Raw genomic sequence first — 8,850 nt, 5'->3', positions numbered from 1 at the left:
ATGTGTTGTATAATTTAGTTTTCCAATTTGAGGAGTGGCTGAGATGGGTGCATGATCCAAGGGCCCATCTAGGCAGAGATGCTTTCCAATGCGATTCAGTTAAAAATCACATTTTCATAAAACCAGACTTGCTCCTCCCATGGCACATGCAGCCAACCAAAGCAGTGTATACAAAAGAAAAAGGATTGCTTTTGCATGGCAGACTGCATGAGAAGTGGCATTAATTCGGGTGTGTGTGGGTGGAGTCTCGTGGCATCAACAAGCTTCCTTTTCTAAAAAAAAACTCAGCTCCATGCTGAGTAAGTGTAGTAGAAGTCAATGGGAATTACTTCTGAGTAGACATGTATAGTGGGCTGTTTTCAGGGCAGACGTGGAGAATTCAAAAGAACAAAAGTAATCCCACAGCAACCTGCTGGTTTTAAGGCTCATTTGGGGGAAAACAAAGCACGATCATGGGCAGGTCTGTTCCTCTGGATATGATGCAACCTCTCCTGAGTCCCACGGAGGGCATTCTCTACCTTGGGAAGGCGCCTTCTCCTGAAACTTGTAGGCAGGGTCCACATCTAAACTTTATCTCTCCGGGGGAAAAAGCCATCCTATCTCCCAGACCAGCCCTGCCTTGCGAGCAGAGCGGTTGGGTCCTGCTGAAGCTCTACAGAGCTTTGGCCTACATCTTAGTTTCACTTTCATTTCCCAGATAGGAAAATTCCTTTCTCTCCCTTTAGCCTTCTCTGTTCTCATTTATCTCTCTCTCTCTCTTTCTCTTTTCTCCCTTTCTACCCCTTCCCCCATCTAGCAGTAGCTAGAGCCAGGGAAAACAAGTTAGCAGGGGGGGAAGGGTCTAACTTCCTCAGCTTTTCTGCAGAGCAGAGGAAGCTGCTCCAGCTGGTCTAGCAACTATAGAAGCAAGCAAGCTCCCAGAGAGCGAGTGATCAGAGTGAGCAAACAGGGAGCAAACAGGAGTTGGCCAGGGTAGCTGCAGTGGCAGAAGAGACAAAGGGGACAAAGGCAAAGAGGTAAGTGGGCTGGAGGAAGCCCAGGGGGCTGTTCTTTTCCTTCAGAGTGGCTCCTGAGAGCTCCAACTGAATTTGGGGTGAGTGGCCTGAGTACTCCCAGTAGCTGTGTGGGCAGGAAGGTTCAGTCTGTTTCCCGCCTCCCAGCTGAGCACAGCAGAGCAGGGGAAGCTGCTCCAGCTGGTCTGGGGCCTATAGAAGCAAGCAAGCTCCCAGAGAGCAAGCGACCAGAGCGAGCAAACGGGGAGCAAACAGGAGTTGGCCAGGGGAGTTTGGCAGGGGAGGGCAAGGGGCAGGCCTCTGACATTTTTTTAAAAACTTAGTTATTTGTCTTGTAACACACACTTCCATACCAGTGGGACTCTGTTTTTAACCTCCAGTGAATAGAGGACCAAGCACAGCTACTCTAGAACAATCAGAAAGCTAGACACAAAAAGGGAATAGAGGCTATGGAAGGACAAGACTCTCCAGTGGTGGTAACCTGCAAGGTGGTAACCTGCAAGGTATCCCCCATCATATAACTGTGCATTTGGTTTCTTTTACCTAGGTGCAGAACTTGGCATTTATCCCTATTAAATGTCATTCTATTGTTTTCTGCCCAGCGCTCCAGTCTATCCAGATCACTTTGAATTTTGTTTCTGTCTTCCAAAGTATTAGCTATCCCGCCCCATTTTGTGTCATCTGCAAATCTGATCAGCATTCCCTGCACCTCCTCGTCCAAGTCATTCATAAAAATGTTGAAGAGCACTGGGCACAGGACTGAACCCTGCGGTACTCCACTCGTTACCTCTCCCCAGTTAGAGAAGATCCCATTGATAAGCACTCTTTGAGTCCGATTCTGTAGCCAACTGTGGATCCACCGGATCGTTGTTTCATCTAGCCCACTTTGAGCTAGTTTGCTCATCAGGAGATCATGGGGCACTTCATCGAAAGCTTTGCTGAAGTCGAGGTATATGATGTCTACAGCATTCCCACGGTCCACAAGGGAGGTTACTTGATCAAAAAATGAGATCAGATTTGTCTGGCAGGACTTGTTTTTGACAAATCCATGAGTTCATCTCGGAAGCATTTATGGACATTGATGCGGACCGGAATTTGTGTCATACTGTGTGTCACAGTGTTCTGGACAGGTTCGAGGAATGTTGCAACATTGATGGAATATATTTTGACCACTTACGTGATTAAACAGTGTGTCAGGAGCGCCCTAGCTGCCTCTTGCAGTCCCCTCCAATAGCCAACTCAGGACACAGACAACGAGGATTCTTTCCAAGGCTTTCTTCCTTTATTACTTTATGAGTCTTACAGATACTAATCACTAGCAACTAAGCAAGGAACTGCACTAGGGATAGATAGCAGAGTAGCCTAAGCTCCAGGTAAGGCAGTTGGTACCCGTTTGAAGGAGAACCGCAGGAAGACTCTGAACTTATGGGCTATGGAGAGATCCTCCCTCTTTCCCTTGGGTCCTCGGGACGCAACCGTTGTTTTAGCGCCAAACGAGCGGAGCGCCTCCTTTCAGCGCACTCCATCTGTTGTCGCTCCCTGCGTCTGCGCCGAGCGTCCAGCAAGCCCCCCCCCAGCGCTCTCTCACTGCCAGGTCACTATCTCTCCCAGGAATGCTGGCAGGAGGAATCTCTGCCAGCTGCTGTGCTTGTGAGAGATGAACGAGCTCCTCTCCCATGGGTTATTGCTCTTCCTCAGAATCAGAACTGCTCTGGGGCTCTATGGGCTCAGTTTCCACCCTGACATCATGCTAAACAAATGTAAATGTAATAAACAATGTAATAAAATGCAAATAAACTATACTGTATACCTACTTTTGGGCCACTCTGTATAGCGCAACCCCACCTCCCTTTCTGTTCCTCCTGTTCTTTTTGAACAAGTTATATCCTTCAATTGCTGTATGGGAGTCATCCCACCGAGTCTCAGTTACACCTATCAAGTCATAATTTCCCTCCTGTATTAAGAGTTCAAGTTTGTTCTGTTTGTTTCCCATACTCTGGGCATTAGTATATAGAAATATATTAATTTTTATTTATGACTCGGAGGAGGTGCAGGGAATGCTGATCAGATTTGCAGATGACACAAAATGGGGCGGGATAGCTAATACTTTGGAAGACAGAAACAAAATTCAAAGTGATCTTGACAGACTGAAGCGCTGGACGGAAAACAACAGAATGACATTTAATAGGGATAAATGCCAAGTTCTGCACCTAGGAAAAAGAAACCAAATGCACAGTTACAAGATGGGGGATACGTGGCTCAACAACACTACAAGCGAGAAGGACCTTGGAATTGTTGTCGATCACAAGCTGAATATGAGCCAACAATGTGATGTGGCTGCAAAAAAGGCCAATGCTCTTTGGGGCTGCATTCATAGAAGCATAGCTTCCAAATCCAGGGAAGTACGAGTTCCCCTCTACTCAGCACTGGTTAGGCCTCATCTGGAGTACTGTGTCCAGTTCTGGGCACCACACTTGAAGAAGGATGCAGACAAATTGGAGAGGGTTCAGAGGAGGGCAACAAAGATGATCAGGGGACTGGAAACAAAGCCCTAGGAGGAGAGACTGAAAGTACTGGGCATGTTTAGCCTTGAGAAGAGAAGACTGAGGGGAGACAGGATAGTGCTCCTCAAGTACTTGAAAGGCTGTTACAGAGAGGAAGGCCAGGATCTCTTTTCAATCATCCCAGAGTGCGGGACACGGAATCATGGGCTCAAGTTCCAGGAAGCTGGATTCCGGCTGACCATCAGGAAAAACTTCCTGACTGTTAGAGCAACACGACAACAGAGCCAGTGACCTAGGGAGGCGGTGGGCTCTCCCACACTGGAGGCCTTCAAGATGAGGCTGGACAGCCATCTGTCAGGGATGCTCTGACTTGGATTCCTGCATTGAGCAGGGGGTTGGACTCGATGGTCTTGTAGGCCCCTTCCAACCCCACTATTCTATGATTCTATGATCTCCACACCAGCCTAAAATCCTGCATTTAAAGTGGGGCTTTCTGCTTCCGTTTTAAATGCAGGATCACAACGACTCCCTTTTTCACAGTGCTTCCTTTTCCCCCTCCCCTTCCCTTCCCCCCTCCTCTTCCCTTCCCCCCTCCTTCTCCTCGTATCAGAGTCTTCCATTGTGTTCCATTGATCTCGCTCCTCTTCTTGCTGCTTTTTCTCTTTTCACAGAGGAAACTGAAGCGGAACACAAGGGGGTAATTTGATATCTCGTTATCTGCGATCTATTTAAAAATGGAACAAAGGGCATTTAGTGCAGGAGATGCCTTGAATCATCACGGCATCATGTAAAGAGCCCACAAATGTCCGTGACGGAGCAATCTCATTCGCAGGATAAAAGCCCAGTGTGGAGCCCCTAGAGACAGACTGCAATGAACGCTCCACTAAGGCGTGGGCACTTTGTCGGCAGGAGAGAAGGATGAGCGGCGGCAGCATTTGCAAGGCTCCAGGGCTGGGCACGGCCTGCACTCAGCTTTAGGCATGACGTGGCTGGAAGATCTCAAAGACCCAAGGGCATTCCTTCACACTTCACAAGGCCACAGAAGGCCCAGGCCACCGCTGCCACCACCACCACACCCAGTTCCAACTCCTTTCCCTTACATACAGGGTTAGGGGGGAACAAAGGGGAAGAAATTGTGGTCCTGGCTTGACCTGTTCAGAAAAACATGGAGAGGGCCAGAGACCAGCCACAAGAGGGAGACAGCTTCTCAGCGCCAAGCAAGATGGAGCGCCAGAGCGAGGTGGGGGTGAGCACAGAGATGCCCCAGGAGGAGGTGCAATTTCACCAGTGGGTGAGACAGATTATATCCCAGGAGTTACTTCAAAGGAAGGGGCCTACCAGGAATAAATCCCCCTCCCTCCCCGTAAGAAGCACAAAGGGAAAAGAAAGAGGAGCAGACACAAGTCAAGCAGCTCCACTAAACACAAGGAAAAAAGGGGAAGGAAGGGGGTCAGGGAGCCTTCCTCAGATTCCAGATCTTCCTGCCCATCTTCGTCACCCTCCACCTCCTCCCCACCTTCTTCCCACAGATGCCATAGGGGTAGCCCCTCCCCCAAGCCCTAAAGGCCTCAGATGAGGGGGAAAGGGAGGGTTCTAAGGCATGTAAACCACCCAAATAGTAAGGAAAGAACACAGAGCCCCATGTCCCTCCTCAAATGACGATCAGGATTCCTCTGGTTCAAATAATGAGGAGGAAGGAGAATTGTCAGAGGAAGAACTGGATTCCCCTGCTGCTCAGAGATGTTTGTTTTCAATAGAATTTTTTCCAGCCCTGTTAACTGAAGTAAACAGAATTCTTCAAATTAAGGAGAAGGCACCTAACCAGAGGATTCTACATCCCCCTCTACAGCATAGAGGATTCTACATACCTTTGCAGGGGCTCAGACAGCCTTTCCATCTGGACCACCCAAACCCTTGACAGTCCCCTTCCCTGATGCCATCTCAGAAGTCTGGAAGGCAAAGCGGGGCTCACCAGGGAAAATCAAGCAACTGGACAAGTACAAATTGGCTAATAAACTTTACTCTCTGCCAGCTAAGAGCATGGATCACCTGAAAGTCCAGGTGGTTGATGCCCCTATTGCTGCACTGACCTCCTCAGCAGCCCTGCCCCAGATGGGGAAGGTGGACTGAAAGATCCTTGCGATCAGTGAGCAGAAGCAGCTCTACGCAGAGGTTCTGAGGCAACCGCTGCTGCCTTCAGGGCATCAGCAGCCAATTCCTTTTTTGCTAGGCAACTTACTTGTGGGCAGAGGAATTGGCAGGCTCGGATTTGATTCCCAACCCCATTAAGGATGGGTTGAAGAAAATCTCTTATTCAGCAGCCCTGCTTGCTGACATTTCCTTGGATGCAGTCCAGTTTGGAGCCAGAGCCATGGCAGCTAATACAGCCGTGAGACGTAATACATGGCTTAGGAATTGGGATGTGGACCCAGGCTCCCAGATTAAGCTGGCCACTTCACCCTTCGCAGGTGCCCGACTTTTTAGGGAACCTCTTGACAAGGTCTTGGTTGAAAATAAGGAAAAAGAAAAGGTGCTTCCTTCAATGAAGGAAGAATGGAAAACCGCAGTCCTTTCGTCCTAATAGATTCATGCACAGACCAAACCAACAGGGTAGTTACAAGCCAAAGTGGCAAAGAACCTACAGATCTGCTGACAAGTCCAAGACACAGTCGGCATCCTCAGACTATGCCTCAAAGTACAGCAAAGGGCAAAAGAAGATCTCATCCCCCTGATGCCAGTCCAACAGTGGGCACCTTGGGAAGGCGCCTGCTGAACGTGGCTCCCACTTGGCTCCAGACTACTTCAGATAAGTGGGTGAGAGGCACAGCAACCAAGGGTTATGCCTAAGAATTTGCCCATCTTCCCAGAGAGACGTTTTTAGCTTCCCCACGTTCAAATGTTCCAAACACCAGAGCTTTCTCAAAGCTATCAATCATCTATTGGAAATACAAGCTATAGAACCAGTCCCAGCAAGAAAAATCAAAACAGGTGTTTATTCCATCTTTTTCTTAGTTCCCAAAAAGAATGGGGATAGAAGAGCCATTTTGGACCTAAAATGGTTAAAGCAACACATAATCAAAAGACATTTCAGAATGGAGACTCTGAAAACAATTGCGGCAACTCTGAGCAAGCAGGATTTCCTAGCAGCCATAGACTTGTCTGAGGCGTGCTTGCATGTTCCAGTCAGGAGAAAACACCGGAAGCATCTGTGGTTTTGCTACAACAACCAACATTTTCCATACAGGGCTCTGCTGTTTGGGCTCATCTTGGCTGCTCAAGTGTTTACCAAGCTCCTGGTAGCTGTCGTGGCACATCTGAGGATGAGCAAGGTGTACCTCTACCCACACTTAGATGACATTTTAATCAGAGTGTCATGGGAGCAGCAGTGTACCGACAGCACCCAACTCACACTGCAATGCCTCAAGGACCATGGATTTCTGGTGAACATGAACAAGAGTGCCTTATGCCCCACCCAGCAACTAACACCTGGGGTGATACTGGATACCGCTGAGTTCAAGATGTTTCTCACACAAGAACAAATTGGGAAAATATCTCAACTGGCAATGTCCATTCACTCTTGGAAAACAGCAGACCTGATGGCCCTGGCTCAACTGTTGCGGATGATGGTGTCATGTCAGGGCTTGGTGCGTTGGTCAAGATTTCACTCACCCCAACCGCAGAACTTGTTCCTTCCATTCTAGAACCATATTGCCTCCCACAAATCGACATTCTGGAACAAGTACATCAGGAACTGGAATGGTGGCTGGACCAGACGAGGTTCCAAGAAGGAATGAGCCTAGAAGATCCAGAGAGAGTCACCATAACAACAGATGCCAGCCTCCTGGGTTGGGGGGGGGGGCATCTGGGACACAGAGTGGCTCAGGGGGTCTGGAACCAAAGGGAACAACGGTGCAGCATCAACTGGCTTGAACTAAGAGCCATCTGGCTAGGCTTAAGAACTTCAGTCAGGAGTTAAGCAGGGTGCACATCCTCATCAGAACAGACAATGTGTTGGCCAAAGCCTATGTGAACAAGCAGGGAGGAACTCTTTCAAAAACTCTCAACAAGGAGGCCCACAAGCTACTGATGTGGGTGGAGAAACATCTTCGATCCATCAAAGCAGGACACTTAGCAGGGAGTTCCAGCAAGGTGGCAGATTGGCTCAGCAGGACATCCATCAGGGAATTGGAATGGACACTCAGTCCACATATTTTCAAGTCAATCACATTCCGGTTCAAGGTTCCGATCATGGATCTGTTTGCTACCAGACAGAATGCCCAAGTACCCAAGTATATTACAAGGCTTCCTGATCCTGGTGCCAAGGGGATGGACGCCCTCACATTTCAATGGCTGGGGGGGGTCTACTCTATGCCTTCCCCCCTATACTGATCCTTCCTCAGGTGCTCAAGAAGATCAAACACACAAGGGTGACAGTCATTCTAATCACTCCTCACTGTGGTTCTCGGACCTCCTGGAATTGGCAGGGACAAATTACTGGAGACTCCCTGTCAGGAAGGACTTGTTGACTCAGGGACCAATATGTCATCGACAGCCAGGACTCTTCTGTCTGTCAGCCTGGAAGTTGAACACTTGTGTCTGAGGAAGATGGGATATACAGATGAGGTACTGAAGACTATGCTGTCACCACAAAAAACCTCCTCCAATAAGGTTTACAGCAGTTCTTGGAAGACAGTCTTAATGTGATGCAGAAAGACAGGGAAGTCCCTGTCATTAGGAAAGATAAAGGTGATCCAAACAAGGGCCTGAGCAGTAACACCGTCAGGAGGCAGGAGGCAGCCCTCAGCAGCATCCTGGGTTGTGTGGGAGAGACGTCACTATCTTCTCATCCTCAGTATAAGCGCTTCCTAAGAGGCGTGGCATTGTTAAATCCACTTACAGTGCACAGATTCCCCACTTGGAATTTGAATTGGGTATTGACGGCATTGATGGGGGTTCCATTTGAGTCGATGGCCACATGTTCTTTGAACCTTCTCACATTAAAAGTGGTTTTTCTGGTGGCTATTACCTCCACCAGGCGGGCATCTGAGTTGAGGGCTCCTTCAGGAGATCTACAACTGTGTATTTTTCATTCAGACAAGGTAGTTCTTAGGCCAGACCCCTCTTTTATTCCTAAAGTCAATTCCCTGTTCCATAGAGCGCAAGAAGTTTCCTTACCTTCCTTCTGTCCAAATCCTGTTCACCCTCAGGAGAAAAGGTGGCACAGGTTAGATGTGTGCCAGGCACTTCGATTTTACTTGGACAGGACTTCGAACTTTAGAAAATCAGAAGCCTTATTCTTGTCCTTTCAGGGAAACTCCATGGGGAATAAGGTT

This window comes from Heloderma suspectum, chromosome 8 (genome assembly GCF_057233095.1).
Source record: "Heloderma suspectum isolate Gila_16-S chromosome 8, 16-S_ref, whole genome shotgun sequence".
Taxonomy (NCBI): Eukaryota; Metazoa; Chordata; class Lepidosauria; order Squamata; family Helodermatidae; genus Heloderma; species Heloderma suspectum.
This window is presented reverse-complemented; position numbering follows the sequence as displayed.